This window comes from Mirounga leonina, unplaced genomic scaffold (assembly GCF_011800145.1).
Source record: "Mirounga leonina isolate KUSES-001 unplaced genomic scaffold, KU_Mleo_1.0 Mir_154, whole genome shotgun sequence".
Lineage (NCBI taxonomy): Eukaryota > Metazoa > Chordata > Mammalia > Carnivora > Phocidae > Mirounga > Mirounga leonina.
This window is the reverse complement of record NW_023270389.1, coordinates 64,648,458-64,666,485: the sequence shown is the minus strand read 5'-3', so window position 1 is coordinate 64,666,485 and position 18,028 is coordinate 64,648,458. Positions and strand designations below refer to the sequence as shown.

Sequence of the window (18,028 nt, the reverse complement as noted above, 5' to 3'; positions counted from 1 at the left end):
AAGCATTCAGTAATTAAACTCATTAACAATAATTAAAGAGCTATTTTTATATGTGAACTTCAATAATTTAAATAAAGCCAAAGTTATAATATTGGGGGAAAGAAGCCCAACAAACCCTCCATAATAATGGAGACTAGAATAAATCTTGTGATCTTAGATTGGAATTAGAGGGATCACACGAACTCATGGTTTTTAAGATGAGATAGAAAAATAAATACACGGCATACATACATATATTGCCTAGTTTTGTTCACTGAAAAAATCTAGAACCAATGACCCAGTGCCATTGAAGTCTAGCTCCCAGATCTTGGTTTCTAAACAACCATCCTCCACTAAAAGCAACCACTGATCTTTTGAGGAATGGCTGGTTCCAAGACTGGGGAGAAAAGAAAGAACAAGCTGAGCTTGGAATACTTAACGGTGCCAGAAAGTGAGTAAATCCAGAAAGATGGGGAAATGTCAAAAGGATGAAAGAAAGAGCCTGAAGGCAAAATGCAGCAGAATTTGAGCATCAAGATGATGGATTATAATCCATTGATAAGATAGGAATCCAAGGGCTTATAGGTAATATACATAAATAGATAAATAGGTAAGAAGAGACAACTCTTTCTTCAGTAGAATACCAGCTAATAAATGTAGAAAGGATAATGGTTATAAAAAAATTGCTCCTTTGCTACCATCCCAGTAATAGGTAATTCAGTCAAGAATCACTAATGGGTGTCAAAATGAGTGGGTACAAGTTTCATCTGACAAACTTCACCTTGAACAAGTGATTAAAGATCACCAAAAATGCGACAAACTGATATGCGCCTCCTGATGGGATTCACATTAAAGGACATAATTCCACTTCTCTGGTGTTCTTGACAAAGATGCATAGCCTAAATCCAATCATTTAGGGACATTCTTCCAAATAACTGCCCTGTCCTCAAAGATGTCCAGATCAATAAAGAAGAAAGACTGAGGAATATTCCAACTTAAAGGAGGCTAAGAAAACACAGTAACTAAATGCAATGCTTGATGTGTGGGATCCTGGACTGGGAAAAAAAGACAATTGTCAAATTTTAAATTTAAATATTAAAATTTAAAATTAAATTCAAAATTAAAATCTAAATATGGACTACAGAATAGATAACAGTATTACATCAACACTGCATTTCCAGACTTTGATAACTACACTGTGGTTATGTAACAGAATGTCCTTATTCTTAGAAAATTTACCTTCCAATATATTTAGAACCAAAAGACATGTCTGCAATGTACTCTGAAATGGTTCAGAAAAAAAAGTCCGTGTGTATATATGTGAATGTGTAACACAAACATACACACATATATTTACTTATGCACACACTGGTAGAACATAATGATAAAGTGAACGGGCAAACTTGAGACAGTGAATCGTGTGAAGGATATAGGGGAATTCTTTTACACTATTCTTGCAACTTCTCTATAAGCTTGAAACCATCTTACCCCCCAAAATCTCATCCTTCTCTAATTGCTTTTTTTCTGGCTACCTTTAAAAAAAGGATGCTTTTATTTTTCACATATTTTATTTTAGATCAGTTAGTGACAAAGTCTAATTCATCATCTCCAACATCAATAATGCATTTTGAACTATATCTTACATCTTATATATTTGAACTATATCTTATATACTTTTCCTAAAGTATATAAGAATGAACTATCTTTTCCAAGAATTCTCCATTTGTTGTTAATTGGCAGCAGTATTTTGGAATAAATTATTTCTCAAGTACATGCCCTGAACATAGCTATAGCTAAATAACTCTAATTTTAAAGAACTTTTATCTTCCCACACAACTCCTTTGTAAGTATATTCCACTCAGAAAATTTTATTTCCAGAAAAAACTTCAGAAAAGTATTAACACAGTACAGCCACCCTCACTATATAAAATCTTCCCTGAATTATTTCCGTATATATATATAAAAAAATCTTCACAGGATCTGGCAGAAATCTGGCAAAAGAAACTGAGTTTTAAAAAAGCGTGTGGCTGGGCGCCTGGGTGGCTCAGTTGGTTAAGCGACTGCCTTCGGCTCAGGTCATGATCCTGGAGTTCCAGGATCAAGTCCCGCATCGGGCTCCCTGCTCGGCAGCGAGTCTGCTTCTCCCTCTGACCCTCCTCCCTCTCATGCTCTCTGTCTCTCATTCTCTCTCTCGCAAATAAATAAAATCTTAAAAAAAAAAAAAAGCGTGTGGCACATTCTGTGGCGGAGGTTATCATTAGAAAAAAAAAGGTACAGACACATAGGATGTATGAGGAAAATGGATGGTCTGGGGGGCACTTTCTACCCTCTGATCCTACAGCTTGATGCTCAAGGTCAAGGAGTTTACAGCTGCGATGGAATACATCTGAACAACCACATAACTTGACAAGGACCCAGGATAGGACTTGGAGAAATTGCGATTTTGAATACAATATGGAGATACTGATGAAGATCTAGCCAATGTGGATGTTACCATATCCATGGGCGGAACTGGTTGAGGAAGAAAAGTGTATAATTACAAGGACCAAATAGGACAGAAATAGCACCTGGAGGCAAATTACTCAGGGAAGGAAGCATCAAGGATGTAAATGGATGTTTTGAACTAAAATTTTTTTTTAAGATTTTATTTATTTGACAGAGAGACATAGCGAGAGAGGGAACACATGCAGGGGGAGTGGGAAAGGAAGAAGCAGGCTTCCCAAGGAGCAGGGAGCCCGATGTGGGGCTTGATCCCAGAACCTGAGATCATGACCTGAGCCGAACGCAGATGCTTAACGACTGAGCCACCCAGGCGCCCCTGAACTAAATTTTTTTTTAATGCTATGAAGAAACCTTCAAAAAGACACCAATGTTCTCAAAATTAAATCCATATATATGTGCTCAATTTTTAGAAAACAGTAATTCAATTAGGAATAGTAAAAAAGGACGAAAAAATAGCTCCTTTTGGTATGGAATCAATCAAATATTTAAAGGTCTGTTATGTGCAAAGTACTATAACAGTTAATAGAATCCATTTAGGATGATAGAGAAAACGTCTGAAAATTGGGTGATGGGGCCTCTTGAATTAGTCTTTCCAAGTCAGAGAACACCTTTACCGTTGTTCTTACCTTTCTCTCTGTCCTTGAAACTAAGGTATGTAAAAAAGATGTTGGTAAATGGCAAAGTCCTGTCTTCCTGTTGGCGAAAAAAATGTTCAGGGATTAATTTTAGTTTACTCAAAAACAGATTTCAAATACTTTTAAAGATTTATTTGAGAGAGGGAGGGAGTCTGCATACATGTGCCCACACACCTGGGGAGGAGGGGCAGAGGAAGAGAGAAACAGAGTCCCAAGCCGACCCCCACTGAGCTCAGAGCCCCATGGGGCCCCATCCCATGCAACCAAGACCACAATCAGAGTGGAAATAAAAGAGTTGGATGCTTAACCAACTGCGCCACCCAAGCGCCCGTAGATTTCAATATTTTTATGCATTCATTTCTCTTCTGATGAATATACCTTAAATGTTACAAAAGCCTTACTATTTACATGTCAAGAATGAAATCCATGTTTAGGACTCAAAAGAAGATGAGCGGTTTTTTTGTTTTTAAGATTTTATTTATGAGGGCGCCTGGGTGGCTCAGATGGTTAAGCGTCTGCCTTCGGCTCAGGTCATGATCCCAGGGTCCCGGGATCGAGTCCTGCATCGGGCTCCCTGCTCTGCGGGGAGCCTGCTTCTCCCTCTGCCTCTCTCTCTCTCTGTCTGTCATGAATAAATAAATAAAATCTTTAAAAAAAAAAAAAAAGATTTTATTTATGTATTTGAGAAAGCGCACGAGTGGGGGTCAGGCAGAGGGAGAAACAGACTCCCCACCCAGCACAGACCCCAACAGGGGCTGGATCTCATGACCCAGAGATCATGATCTGAGCCAAAACCATGAGTGGGTCACAGCTCAACTGAGTGAGCCCCCAGGCGCCCCTGACCGGTTGGGTTTTTTTTTTTTTTATATAGATTTTATTTATTTGTCAGAGAGAGAGAGAGACAGAGCACAAGCAGGGGGACCGGCAGGCAGAGGGAGAGGGAGAAACAGGCTCCCTGCCGAGCAAGGAGCCTGATGCGGGACTCGATCCCAACACCCTGGGATCATGACCTGAGTTGAAGGCAGATGCTTAACCAACTGAGCCACCCAGGTGTCCCTCGATTGTTTTTTTAATGCAAGGAAAGCATCACTAAAACAGGCAACTGTTAATGTTAAATCTTAATAAAAAATTTAGAAATTCAGTATGGTTTATTACTATTCTCAAGAACATAATTCCCCGTCATTCCTAAGTACCAGAAGTTCGCTTCAAAACAGGAAGCGAAGGCGGAAGGCAAAAAGGAGCAAAATGAAGCGACGTTCTGATTTTGGAGTCGTTCCCTCCTCCATTTGAAAACAGGCACCTATACTTATCAGCTGGGCAATTGTCCTCAAATTAGTTCAGCTGTAGGAGCCTTGATTTTTTGTTGTAAAAATGAGGTGAGGTGACACAGGGGAAACTACTAAGGTCATCCATAAAGATAAATTAAGACCCCTGGGTGTCCACACAGTCATAAAATCTTGCGCTCCAATTAAACAGTCAAGTGCCCGATCAGAGATATTTCTTGCTATGTATTCTAAGTGGAAATCTACTTTTATTTACTCTGCTTAGGACTCTGTGATTTCCAAATCTGAGTGCGTGTTTTATCAATTTTGGTAAACCATCAGTATATCCTTAAAGATTATCTCTCCCCCACTGATGTTACTCTCTTCCTCTGTAACTTCTGTTGGATGTGCATTAGGTTTTCTTACTATATCATCTACATCACTCAACCTCTCTTTTATAATTTCTCTTTTTTTTATTTTATTTTTTTAAGATTTTATTTATTTATTCATGAGAGACAGAGAGAGAGGCAGAGGGAGAAGCAGGCTCCCAAGGAGCAGGGAGCCCGATGCGGGACTCGATCCCAGGACGCTGGGATCATGACCTGAGCCGAAGGCAGACACTTAACCATCTGAGCCACCCAGGTGCCCTATAATTTCTCTTTATATTTTTGTAATCAGGGGCTTGAATTCATAACCAAAATTCACAACATCCCAGAGCGACTGGGTGGCTCAACGGGTTGAGCGACAGACTCTTGATTTTGTCTCAGGTCGTGATCCCAGGGTCCTGGGATAGAGCCCCTTACCAGGCTCCTGCTCTGCCGGGGGTCTGCTTCTCCCTCTCCCTCTGCCACTTGCCCTGCTCCTGCACACACTCTCTCATTCTCAAATAAATAAATCTTTAAAAAAATATTCACAATATCCAGTTAAGTACTTTTCTTTAGCTGTGTACAATTTGCCACTTAATTTGTCCATTCAGCTTATTTCTGTGACTCTCTTAGTTCCAGAAGACACAGAGTACTGTCTTTAATTTTTTTATACAATCTTTTTCCATGTTTTTTATCCCACATTTTTAAAGTCAGAAAATGCTCATTCTTTTAAATTCTTGGGACTCTAAATGTGTTGTTTGTTGTTTCTGTCAATTCTTACTCGTGGTAGATTATTTTGTTGAAAAATTTCGAGATTTTGTAATTTTTTGTAATTTTTTAATTTTGAGCCTCTGCAGTGAGGGGCTTCATTGGTGGGAGTTTTGTGTAGGCTGGTTTAAGATCACTCATTGCATACTGCTTTTGCTTTGGCCAGGCCTCCCAGGTTGTGTTACCAGCCAGGGACGGTTTTTATTTAAATTCTCGGCTGAGGAAAGCATTCATATGAACCCTAAACCTCAGGGTTAATAGATCTACAGTTACAACATCTCAAGGAAGCCCCTCTCTTCAACATAGTGTCAAGGCAGAAACAGAAAAACTTATCCCTTGGCTATCGGGCAGATTACTGCCCCCACCCAATCCATCAAGGGTCCTGGCTATATGTGGAGCTCTCAGTACCAATACCCTATTTGGGTTCCCCAGCTCAGTCCTGACGGCCTCCTTTTCTCTCCCCATGTGAAAGTTAAAAATCAAGCCCATTGGGGGCACCTGGGTGGCTCAGTCGGCTAAGCATCCAACTCTTGATTTCAGCTCAGGTCTTGATCTCCAGGTCATGAGTTCAAGCCCTTCGTTGGGCTCCATGCTGTGCATGGAGCCTACTTTAAAAAAAAAAAAGAAAGAAAGAAATCCAGGCCCATTGGATAGCTGCCCCCACGCTGTTCTCCTAAAAGAGCTCTTTAAAACATGCAATATTTATTGAACATTTAATGAGTGCCAGGTACTGTGCTCACACTTTACATCTTATTTCATTTCATTCTCATAGAAACTTTACTATTTTTCTCATGCGATAGATGAGGAAACAAACATAAGTAACTGGCTCTAGGTTATGTAGCAAGTAAATAGCAGAACTGAAATCTGAACCCCGATTTATGTGAATTTGGAGTGTGCACTGTTAATTACCATACACTGCCACTTTCTAGAACTTCCTCCTAGGGCCTAGGCTAGTGCTAAATGCAGAACAGTCAGTCGAGGATTGCCTGCTGAATGAACACATTCTCCTTCAGTGTGTAAGCCTGTTTTGGGAAACCCTGAGAATAATCAAGTATTTGGCAGATTACCAAGAGTAGACGTAACGTTGAATGGCACTTTCAGTCATGCTTTATACTTCAATTGCAATATTAAAACGCCTATCTTGGGACCCCTTGGGTGACTCAGTTGGTTAAGTGGTTAACTGTCTGCCTTCGGCTCAGGTCATGATCCCAGGGTCCTGGGATCGAGTTCCGCACTGGGCTCCTTGCTCAGTGGGGAGCCTACTTCTCCCTCTCCCTCTGCCTGCCACTCTTCCTGCTTGTGCTCTCTGACAAATAAATAAATAAAATAGTTTAAAAAAAAAAAGCCTGGGGGCGCCTGGGTGGCTCAGTTGGTTAAGCGACTGCCTTCGGCTCAGGTCATGATCCTGGAGTCCCTGGATCGAGTCCCGCATCGGTCTCCCTGCTCGGCAGGGAGTCTGCTTCTCCCTCTGACCGTCCCCCCTCTCATGTGCTCTCTCTCTCATTCTCTCTGTCAAATAAATAAATAAAAATCTTTAAAAAAAAAAAAAGCCTGTCTTGTTGACTGCTTATGAAAATGAATTTTTTAGTGATAGCAAGACACATGACATTGTGTTCAGTAATTGTTAAAATTGTCACCATCATCAACAGGACAGAACCCCTCTCTGAGAGGAACCTATACACTAGTGGAGAACACACATAGAGGACCTGGTAGGCAGCAAGGCATGATTAATGAATATTTAGTAGAAAGAGTAAAGAGGAGAGAGTAAAAGCTGATTGAGGATCTGCAAAGTCAAAGGGTGATAAATGTGCCCGTTTGGTAACACCAATTCACTCCAATAATCGAGGGGGGGAGGAGGTGGACACTATTTTTATGTTAAAACAAATGTTATAGAGCAGAATAAAAAAAAATACAAAATTCCAAAATAAATCTTTAGGTTCAAATACATGACACCATAGAATGTTTGTTGTCAGGAATCAGCATCGTAACAGAGTATGAGAATAAAAGCGGATGTTTACACAGTGCTCACTTTGCGCCGCATGTACATTACCTCATATCCTCAGGCCAATTCTGTCCGGCAGTCATTATTAGCGCCTCCAGTTTATGGAGAGGCAAACCCAGGCACTGATAGGTTAAACAACGCATCGGAGGCCAAACAGCTGTCAGAATTGGGGCTCGAACCTAGGCTCGGGGGCTCAAGAGTGTGTGCTGCCTCCCACGGCCACAGAGATGGTGGAATCGGAGCAAGGCACTGGAGAGGAAGCCTTAGGACAAAGTTAGAAGAAGGAGGAAAGGAAATTCTTTTTTTTTTTTTTTTAAGATTTTATTTATTTATTTGAGAGAGAGAATGAGAGACCGAGAGCATGAGAGGGGGGAGGGTCAGAGGGAGAAGCAGACCCCCCGCTGAGCAGGGAGCCCGATGCGGGACTCGATCCCGGGACTCCAGGATCACGACCCGAGCCGAAGGCAGTCGCTTAACCAACTGAGCCACCCAGGCGCCCAGGAAAGGAAATTCTAAGAGCCTTTGTTATCTGGCCTTAGAAAAATCCAGTTGTAGTTTGAGATACTAGGTGATATAAGTTCTACATGACACATTTTCAAAAACTTATTTTTTTTAAATGAAATAAGCACTGTAGTTTAAAAAGTATCTAGTGGATATGGTCTTGTGTTTGCTTATTTATTGCTTCAGGATTTTCCATGAGTTATTTCATGCATGTAGATTATTCACTGAGGGGAATTCAAGGGTCTGAAGCAAGAGAATGTGTTACTTCTTGTGCCCTCTCCAGTTCCTCAGGCACACGACAGGTGTTATAAACACTTGCTCAACCTGACTAAAATACTAATGTCTCTCTTTCACTACCTCTTACCTGAGGAAAAAAATGGTCACATCACTTAAGATGATGTTTAAAATGTATTTAACAACAAAAACCCAGAAATATTATCTGGTAGGAAACAGACATAGAGGAGAAACTCCAAACAGAGAATATTTTTGTCTCTGAAAGATGAAATAGGATAACAAGTCAGCAAATTCCAAAAAAGCAGCATGAATTAGTAAAAACAACAAAAACAAAGGGCAACAAAATTAAACGGGCCTACTGTACTTTCTGACCTAGAAAGTTTTGAGTCTGTAATTATAAATCCTTGCTGCTCATGTTATGCAAATTAAAGAACGGTTAAATATTCAAAGAAAATACAGAAAAACTGTTAAAATTTTTCCCAAAGACAGAAATGAGACAGATGGAACCAGACCAACATCAAATTTATTTTAAACTAGCTTGTCTGTTTTTTTTCTTCAACTATAATTTTACTAGAAAGGTTCACCTTCTCACATTCTTGACTGGCTTTCTCCATGACAGAAAAAACATAAAAGATCATTCCATGCCCATTTAAAAGGCAAAATGAAAATCTTTGAAACAAATGGAATAAAACTGGTTCCAAGAAGAATCATGACTGGCCTTACTGAAATTAAGACATTATTTTATTAATAGGACTGTCCTGGAATTTAATTTTTAATTTTTTAATTTTTTAAAGATTTTATTTATCTATTTGACAGAGAGAGACGCAATGAGAGGGAACACAAGCAGGGGGAGCAGGAGAGGGAGAAGCAGGCTTCCCGTGGAGCAGGGAGCCCAATGCGGGGCTCGATCCCAGGACCCTGGGATTATGACCTGAGCTGAAGGCAGACGCTTAATGGCTGAGCCACCCAGGTGCCCCATGTCCTGAAATTTTAAAGGTAAAAGACCGTAAAATAGTAAGAGTAACCTCAGAGGTCCAAGTCAAAGTGGACGTGATGGTTTGAGGATTTGCATAATGGTATAAAATAGGGGATGGAGTACAGGATATCACCCAGACTACTGAATTTCGGAGTAACCTGAGCCCACAGTTCAGTTCAAAAATGACCCAGAGACGGGTCAGAGGGTTTACAAAGAGAATTAGCACAAGGAGATAAAAGTAGGGGAGGGGAGGAAGTAATGTGGTGGGAGATAAACAACAAAGCCAAAAGAACAGTGCGGCAGGATTTGCTCGTGCTGCTTAAGCCTTTATTTAATATGAATTACCAATTTGGAAAGGTTTTAACCACAAAAACATTCGCACCTTAATGATTTCCTTAGTACATGCTTTTTTCTGTACTGAAAGGACGATGTCCACTTTAACAACCTTCAGAGAAAGCGGTAATTTGGCAGTGTCCCATCAAAAAAGAGAGGGCGGGCTATTTTCTAGGAAGGTAAAAGCCAAAATCTTTTAAACTTTTTAAAGTAAGAAAGTTACTTTACTTGTTTCATGTTAGAACAAAGATTTCCAAATGTTTTCACTCTGGCGCTCATTTGAATTCTGAAGGCCAAGTTTTCATGGTTTCCTAAAGGCAAAGTTAAGGTCTCTTATGAACATAGTTTACTGAGTGCCTATGAAGTGCATACCACCAGGCTCTGTGCAGTGTATGTAGGGGCAGAAGCGGGAAGGGGAACAGGATAAAAACGTATTAAAATGAAAACCACAGGCCCAAAATGGCTTCCCTTAGGCCAAGTCGCCAAACTGGGGCTTCATAACCTAACCTACCTGCAGTTCCAACCTTCCCTAGAAATGTAGTCTTAACTGGCCGTCAAGAATTTTCTGGTCAGTGCTAAGAAGGCAATCTATCCCCCAAAGGAAGATGAGGTAATCCACTAATAAGACCCTTATGTCCCCCAAAAAGGTGGCCTCACCTGAAATAATCCTTTTTGTTTGTTTGTTTATGACCTCCTTGTCCTGCATTTTAAAGCCTTTCTCGTCTGCAGCCCTTTGGAGCTCCCCTCAACTGGCTGGGTGGGATGCTGCCTGATTCATGAGTCATTTTATAAAGTTGATTAGATTTTCAAATTTACTAGATTGAATTTTTTTAATCAAAGAATTAAGAGGTGTAATCTGTGTCCAAGACTACTCACTCTATTTGAGGAGACAAAGCACATGTACAAGAAACAGCAGTAAAAGACAAGCTATTAGTAGCTACTGAGAGGGAAAAGAAAGAAGTGATAAAGCATAGCAGAAATAACACCAGGCTGCAAGGAGTAAAATCTGCATTCTAATCCAAGTACTGTTCACAACTTGTTTGAAAAGCTCAGGCAAGACACCTCTCTGAGCCTTAATTTCCTCAGCAATAAAAACATGGGCCCTTTCAACTGTAACTATTTATGCCACTATTTTTCTGTACTTAAAAAAAATAATAGGGGCACCTGGGTGGCTCAGTCGGTTAAGCATCTGCCTTCGGCTCAGGTCATGATCCCAGGGTCCTGGGATCAAGTCCTGAGTCAGGCTCCCTGCTCTGCGGGGAGCCTGCTTGTCCCTCTGCCTCTGCCTCTCTCTCTCTGTCTCTCATGAATAAATAAATAAAATCTTTAAAAAATAATAATAATAATTATGATGGTCCTTAAGCACTGACATGACATATTATTTTTACTTATAATCCCAAAGATGTAAAAACAGAATTTTTATGTGCTTATAACTCCAATACAACTATTAAACCAAAACAAATTTTAAAATTAATAAAAGCAAATAAAACCCAATAAAATTAAAAAGCATCAATTGAATATGATGCTTGCTGCTCTGTAAAAATTCAATTTCTGATCATAACTTGAATATGGTATCAACTGTGATGACCTTGAATAACTTTATTATTATTTTCTTGTAGCTCATCAAAATGAACATTCTAATAAATTCACTTTTTTCTTTTTTGCACTTCTTTGTATTTTATACATCTTCTGTGATAAACATGCATTTTTTTCCAATTGAGTTTTTAAAAATCATAGCTTTACTGAAATATAATTCACATTCCTGTACAATTTACACATTTAAAATGTGCAATTCAACACTTTTTGGTATGTTCACAAAGTTGTGCAACTCTGTCACAATAAATTTTAGAATATTTCATCATCACCCCAGAAAGGCTCTCCCTACTCTCTCATACCCACATACCTATTAAGAGTCACTTTACATTCTCGGGCGCCTGGGTGGCTCAGTTGGTTAAGCGACTGCCTTCGGCTCAGGTCATGATCCTGGAGTCCCTGGATCAAGTCCCGCATCGAGCTCCCTGCTCGGCAGGGAGTCTGCTTCTCCCTCTGACCCTCCCCCCCCTCATGTGCTCTCTCTCAAATAAATAAAATATTTAAAAAAAAAAAAGTGTCACTTTACATTCTCTCAGCTCCCTCTCCCCCAACCCCAGGCAGCCACTGAACCACGAATCTACTTTGTCTCCATGGATTTGCCTATTCTAAATATTTCATATAAACAGAATCATACAGTATGTGGTCTTTTGGGACTGGCTTCTTTTGTTTAGCATAATGTTTTCAAGATATATCCATGTGGTAACATACTATCAATACTTGATTTCTTTTATTGCCAAAAAATATTCTATTGTATCAACATACCACATTTTATCCATTCATCAGCTGATGGACATTTGAGTTGTTTCTACTTTTTGGCTATTGTGAATAATGCTGCTATAATCATTCCTATACAAGTTTTTGTTGTTGTTGTTTTTCTTTTTTGAACACCTGCTTTCTTTTCAGTGTATACCTAGAAGTGGAACTGCTGGGTCATATGCTAATTTGATGTTTAAGTTAATGAGAAACCACATTTTTCACAGTTGTCATATCATTTTACATTCCCACCAGCAATGTATAAGGGTTCCAATTTCTTCATCTCAAGGTATGAAGTGTTATCTCATTGTGGTTTTGATTTGCATTTCCCTGATGGCTAATGAGCATCTTTTCATGTGTTCACTGGCCATTTGTATATCCTTTTGGAGAAAGGTCTATTCAGATACTTTGCCCATTTTTAAACTGGATCATTTGTCTTTTCATGGAGTTGTAAGCTGCATTATTTTTATACTCAGAAAACACTGTAGGGGCACCTGGATGGCTCAGTCGGTACAGCATGCAACTCCTGATCTTGGGGTTGTAAGTTTGAGTCCTATGTTGGGTGTAGAAATTACTTAAAAATAAAATCTTAAAAAAAAAAGAAAGAAAAAAAACCTTTAAAAAGCCTTGAACATATGCTAATTTTTTTTCTTTTTAATCACTAGGAATGTGACAGGTTTAATATAAAAATTGAGAGTTGTGTTAGTAAAGAAACCTTCCCCATTCCTGATAGACTCCTTTACTCACCTCTGGGGAGGTAGACTGATTTATCTATTTGGTAAATTTGGTAATAACTAAGCTTGGCTGGCTCAGCCACCTTCTTCCTTCCTCAAGTGGACCTGCCCACAGAGAACAAACTCTGCTCTGCTGTTTCAGCTGGGCAGGCACCTGGACAGGAAAAGACATGGAGGAGATTAAGAATGAATCAAAATATTAGACAGTTGGACAATAAGGACAGGTGGGATGAGACAGGCACTTCAATACAGGTACAAAGACCAGGAGCTTTAAGAGGAAACTGACTGGCTGGCTGGGGAAAGCAAGAGGAGTAGCTAGAGGCCTCCTGAACTCATTACTGCCCCTATTCCAGCTCAAATCCCAACTCCCAAGCCTTGTAACCAGTCTCTCAGCAACCCATCTCTCTAACTTTATTCCCCACTGGTCCTCTATGAAACTTCTTCCCTGACTACAATGGGCAACTTATTTACATCTGAAATTAACACGGATTTTTAAAAACAAGATATGCAATACTAGTACACAGTTCAGTGAAATACACATTGAAACAGGCTCCTCAATTTGAATGTAAATTGGCACAACTTATCAGAAAACAACTTCACAATATGTAGGAAGAATATTAAAACAGTTAAGACCTAGTAGTTTTATTTCTGAAGATCAATGGTAAAGAAATACTGTGAATACCACCAAAAAAAGAAAAAAATAAAGGGGGGGGATCCTCTATGCACGAAGATGAACATGGAGGCATTCTTTTAAAGGTTTATTTTGTTCCAGGAACTGCTCTACATAATTCTATACACATTACTTCAGTTAATCTTTGTTAACGCCAATGAAGTATTATTTCCCCCATTTACACATGTGAAAACTAAGGGGTAAGGTAGTTCAACAGTGCATGGTTTCTGTGGCAGTGAGTGAAAAATTGGAAACAATCTAAATGTTCAATAATAGAGGAGCAACTAAGTGAATTAGCTTATACTCCAAGTGTTACAAAGTCACAAAACATGTACATTATGAATCTACAATAAAATGAGGAAAGTAGAATATAAAACAAATCATAGATAGGATCTCAACTGTGTTTACACACACGGGAGAGACTGAAAATAAATATACAAAAATGTGGGGCACCTAGGTGGCTCAGTCATTAAGTGTCTGCCTTCGGCTCAGGTCATGATCCCAGGGTCCTAGGATTGAGCCCCGCATCGGGTTCCCTGCTCAGCAGGAAGCCTGCTTCTCCCTCTCCCGCTCCCCCTGCTTGTGTTCCCTCTCTTGCTGTCTCTGTCAAATAAATAAATAAAATCTTTAAAAAAAAATCACTAATAATGCTACTGCTAATCTAAATATTAATATTGTTCATCTCTCTAAAAAGAAAATAATACAAGTAAATACAGATTAGCACAAAAATTTAGCAAATTTAAAACAAACACACCATTTACTAATGCTTTCTGTATGCTACATACCATGGAAGGTAGTCACTTTGACACACATTATCTCATGTTAATATACTGTGGGTTTTCTTCCTTTTGGGACATGTGTTTATCCACCATTTCAGAAGACAGCCACTGCTTTATTTGTTCTATTTAGAACCATCAAAGAGTTGCCTGATATATTTGCCAATAACCTAGAGAAATAGGGGCTCACCTATGGGCTCAAACGTTAGCCATTAAACCGGCAGGACCTAATGCTATGTTTAGATTCATTCACAAGCCACCATATTTCAAAATTATTCACCAAAATGTGTATGAATGTTGTAATGTGTACATACACATGTATACTGTAATGTGTAAGTTCAAATGGATTATCAGTAAATTAAGTAATGAACTCAGCTAGGATAAAAAACATAATCCATACAGCATCAAACACAATTTTAACACTATTTTTAAATCACAAAATCTAAGCCAGGAGTTCTCTAGCTTAGTTTCTATTCTTCTTTTGAACAAGAAGTAAAAACTCATTAATTCTGTCATTTCCAAAGTTATTAGGAAATTTCAAAATGAGTTTAGGCCGACATATTTACTTTTAATTAAGGCTCTCATTATCTCACATAGCCCTTTCAATCCATCCTGCATACCAGAGGCAGATTTCTATTTTGAAAACAAGTACCTTTGTGTTTTACAATAAAAACAGTGACTTGAAACACTTGTGGAATGAATATTTCTTCATGTCTCAAAGATCTGTGGTTACATCTTACCGCCTGGTCAGTGTAGCTAGCTAGTATCACCCCAGTCTTATGTTGTTACTGGCACTAAAACAATCTCTGCATCTCAGATGAGCCCCCAACATCTCCAGCAGGCCGCTACCAACATCCCATTACCTAGCTCTCAGTTCCTACCCCTTTGCAAGTGTCAGTGGCTTGCTGCCACCCCTCCCACCATTACCCAATCCAAGCACATCAAGAACTCCAGACTCCTGCATTTTTGTCTGGCCTAATAGTGACATGTTGATTTACATCTAGAGCATATTGAAAGTTAATAGAAAGGCAGGAAGAGAGACAGGTGTAAAAGTGAATATGCTTTCTTTTAGTTATTCAAGAGAATGTATTTTGATGGTATTTTAGGAAATGAAAGAATGCCAAAGCAAGGCAGTTTATTCTAGGTTACAAATTCTAAAAAGATAAACCAATAGATAAAAAAATTTGTCCCAGAGAAGGATACTTCAGGGTGTTTTAAAAGATTATTGGTAGAATATGATTTTCCCCAAAGATGTTTTATTTCAGTGCGAACAGTCCCTGAAGAAAACATATACAATAAAAAGAGATGCTATTAAATATGCTCCAGTATGGCCTATGTCTGTGTACCCAAAGTATACTTGTATTCACTTTCTTCCTGACAAATCTATCTGACATCTTAAGTAGCTTGACAGACCAATGGATTCTGACTCTAAATTAAAGCTTCTACTAATTTTTGAATAACCATGTTTTCCTCAAGTTAAAATTTATCTACCTTTTCTCTTTGGAGCATGATTACTTTTGTAACAGAGAAGGAAGGAGAGGAAAGAGGGAAGGAGTAAGATTTGTACTCCTCCCCCACTTGAAGTCTATAATAAACCATGACCTGTTCTGACTTTTGAACTTTCCATAGAAGACAGAAGAATAGAAACCAAAAAGGTGAGGTAAAGCAGAGTAAGTTTGGGGGCATTCTGGATATCTTTTCACATATTCTGAAGAGCTAGAACAGAATGGAAACTCTCCAGCAAAGGCTATACAAAATACAAAGTACTATACAAGTGCATGGAAGCTTTAGTTATAAGACAGACATTCTTAGAATATTTGTTTCCTCAGCCTCAATAAATGTTCCTGAAGCAGAATTTTTGCTCATGTTTTGCACACATAGGTATATACTCTTTGAAGCTGTCAGGGAAGGCAAGCCATTTTGACAAAGGTCTAAGCGCTTTTGGGCTTCACTAGGGAATCCCTACATTTTCCCCAGGTATAAAGCTGAAAAAGGACAAAAAGCCAGTAGGCATCAAAATCCACAAAATTATAATTAAACAAGAGGCCACTTGATACAATTAAAACTACCTCCTGAATTAAATGCTGTTTTAACGGGGCGCCTGGGTAGCTCAGTCGTTAAGTGTCTGCCTTCGGCTCAGGTCATGATCCCAGGGTCCTGGGATGGAGCCCTGCATCGGGCTCCCTGCTCAGCAGGAAGCCTGCTTCTCCCTCTCCCAATCCCCCTGCTTGTGTTCCCTCTCTCGCTGTGTCTCTCTCTGTCAAATAAATAAATCTTTAAAAATAAATAAATAAATAAATGCTGTTTTACTTTAGGCGAATATGAAACATCTTTCTCTGGCTTGTGAAAATACGAGCTTTGGTGGATAGAAGACCTAGGAGATCAATTTTTAAGCTATAGAGTTCAGATGTAAGACTAAGAAGAGAAACCATTTTTTTCTCTCCTCAGTCACAAAACATGTATTATAGGATTAAAATAAGGAAGTCACATGACCTTGTCGCTAATTTTGGCTCTTTACAGTGCTTTCCCAATGCTATAGGTATAGCTCCGATTGGGATGGTAAAGAAGTCCACAGCAAAAAAAAAAAAATTTTTTTTTTTAACTATTGGAGCAAAAGGAACTAAGTGATTACTTTTTAAGGTGTTGAAGAAAATAAAGCCTGGTGACTGAATTTGGATTAAGAAGTCACAAATGATATAAAGCCTTTTCCAGGAAATCAAATTTCATAATTTACTCTTCAGCGTAGTTTCCACGAACTTCCATTCTTGATCTGAGTTGAACTTGAGGGAGGAAATCATGATTACTTGGTATGAATCCTTTTAAGACCTGAGTTAAATAAACCATCTTCATGCTCCACAAGCAGGGGAAAAAGAAAAAACTGAAGGAAGTAATCTTTCGTGCTTCATAAGGTACAAAAGAAACAACTCCACTAGGTTTCAGTAAATAAAATACATTTTCACAAAAATAAGTTCTCACAGGGGCACCTGGGTGGCTCAGTCGTTAAGCGTCTGCCTTTGACCCAGGTCCTGCTGGGATGGAGCCCAACATGAGCCCCACATCAGGCCCCCAGTTCGGTTGGGGCAGGGGACAGACTGCTTCTCCCTCTCCCACTCCACCTGCTTGTGTTGTTCCCTCTTTTGCTGTCAAATAAATAAAATCTTTAAAAAAAAGTTCTCATTGAAAAATCTTAAGCAATGTTTTTTACTTCATCTAAAATTTTTTTTTTAAGATTTAGTTGTACAGGGACGCCTGGGTGGTTCAGTTGGTTAAGCAACTGCCTTCGGCTCAGGTCATGATCCTGGAGTCCCAGGATCGAGTCCCACATCGGGCTCCCTGCTCAGCAGGGAGTCTGCTTCTCCCTCTGACCCTCCCCCCTCTCATGCTCTCTCTCTCATTCTCTCTCTCAAATAAATAAATAAAAATATTTAAAAAAAAAAGATTTAGTTGTACAGTTTTAATACCTGCAGAAGAGAAAAATAGCAAGAAAAGCAATGTGTGCATAAAATAAAAATGTAAGTGGTATGCTCTGAAATACTCAGAAACAACAGCATTCTGTATCTTATCATAAAGTTCACATATTTTAAGGAAATTATTTCAAAGTCTCTAGTATAAAAGATGCTTTAAAATGTTAGTTTGCCTTTGTTCAAATTAGAAAACCAAGCCACTGAATACACTGAGTTTTCTAGATGTACTTAACATAGGAAAAAAACAGTAATTATTTAGGTAGGTAGTAGTCTTCCAGGAAAAACAGGCTAAATATTCTCATAAGAGACTTTAACAGATAAAATTACAAAATATTGCTAATTCCTAAAACGCCTAGGTACTGTCATTTAAAATGTCAAAAGACCAACTGTCAATAATGGTGACAATATTTGTCCCTTACTGTTTCAGCATTCTTCCTACAGTCAAAAGGAAAAATAAACTTAATTTGTCAGTATTTTGACA

General features: G+C 38.9%; 1 protein-coding gene across 2 annotated transcripts in view; it reads right to left on the bottom strand.

Moving 5' to 3' along the window:
• Positions 1-18,028, bottom strand: part of CNST (consortin, connexin sorting protein) — a 114,293-nt gene that overhangs the window by 90,416 nt on the left and 5,849 nt on the right. The window contains exon 2 of one of the 2 annotated variants that reach the window (XM_035010990.1): positions 3,108-3,174. The exons of the other annotated variant lie outside the window; for it this stretch is intronic. The gene's annotated coding sequence lies outside the window, so the exon portion shown is untranslated. The remainder of the gene's footprint in view (positions 1-3,107; positions 3,175-18,028) is intronic. 2 annotated transcript variants of the gene reach the window in all.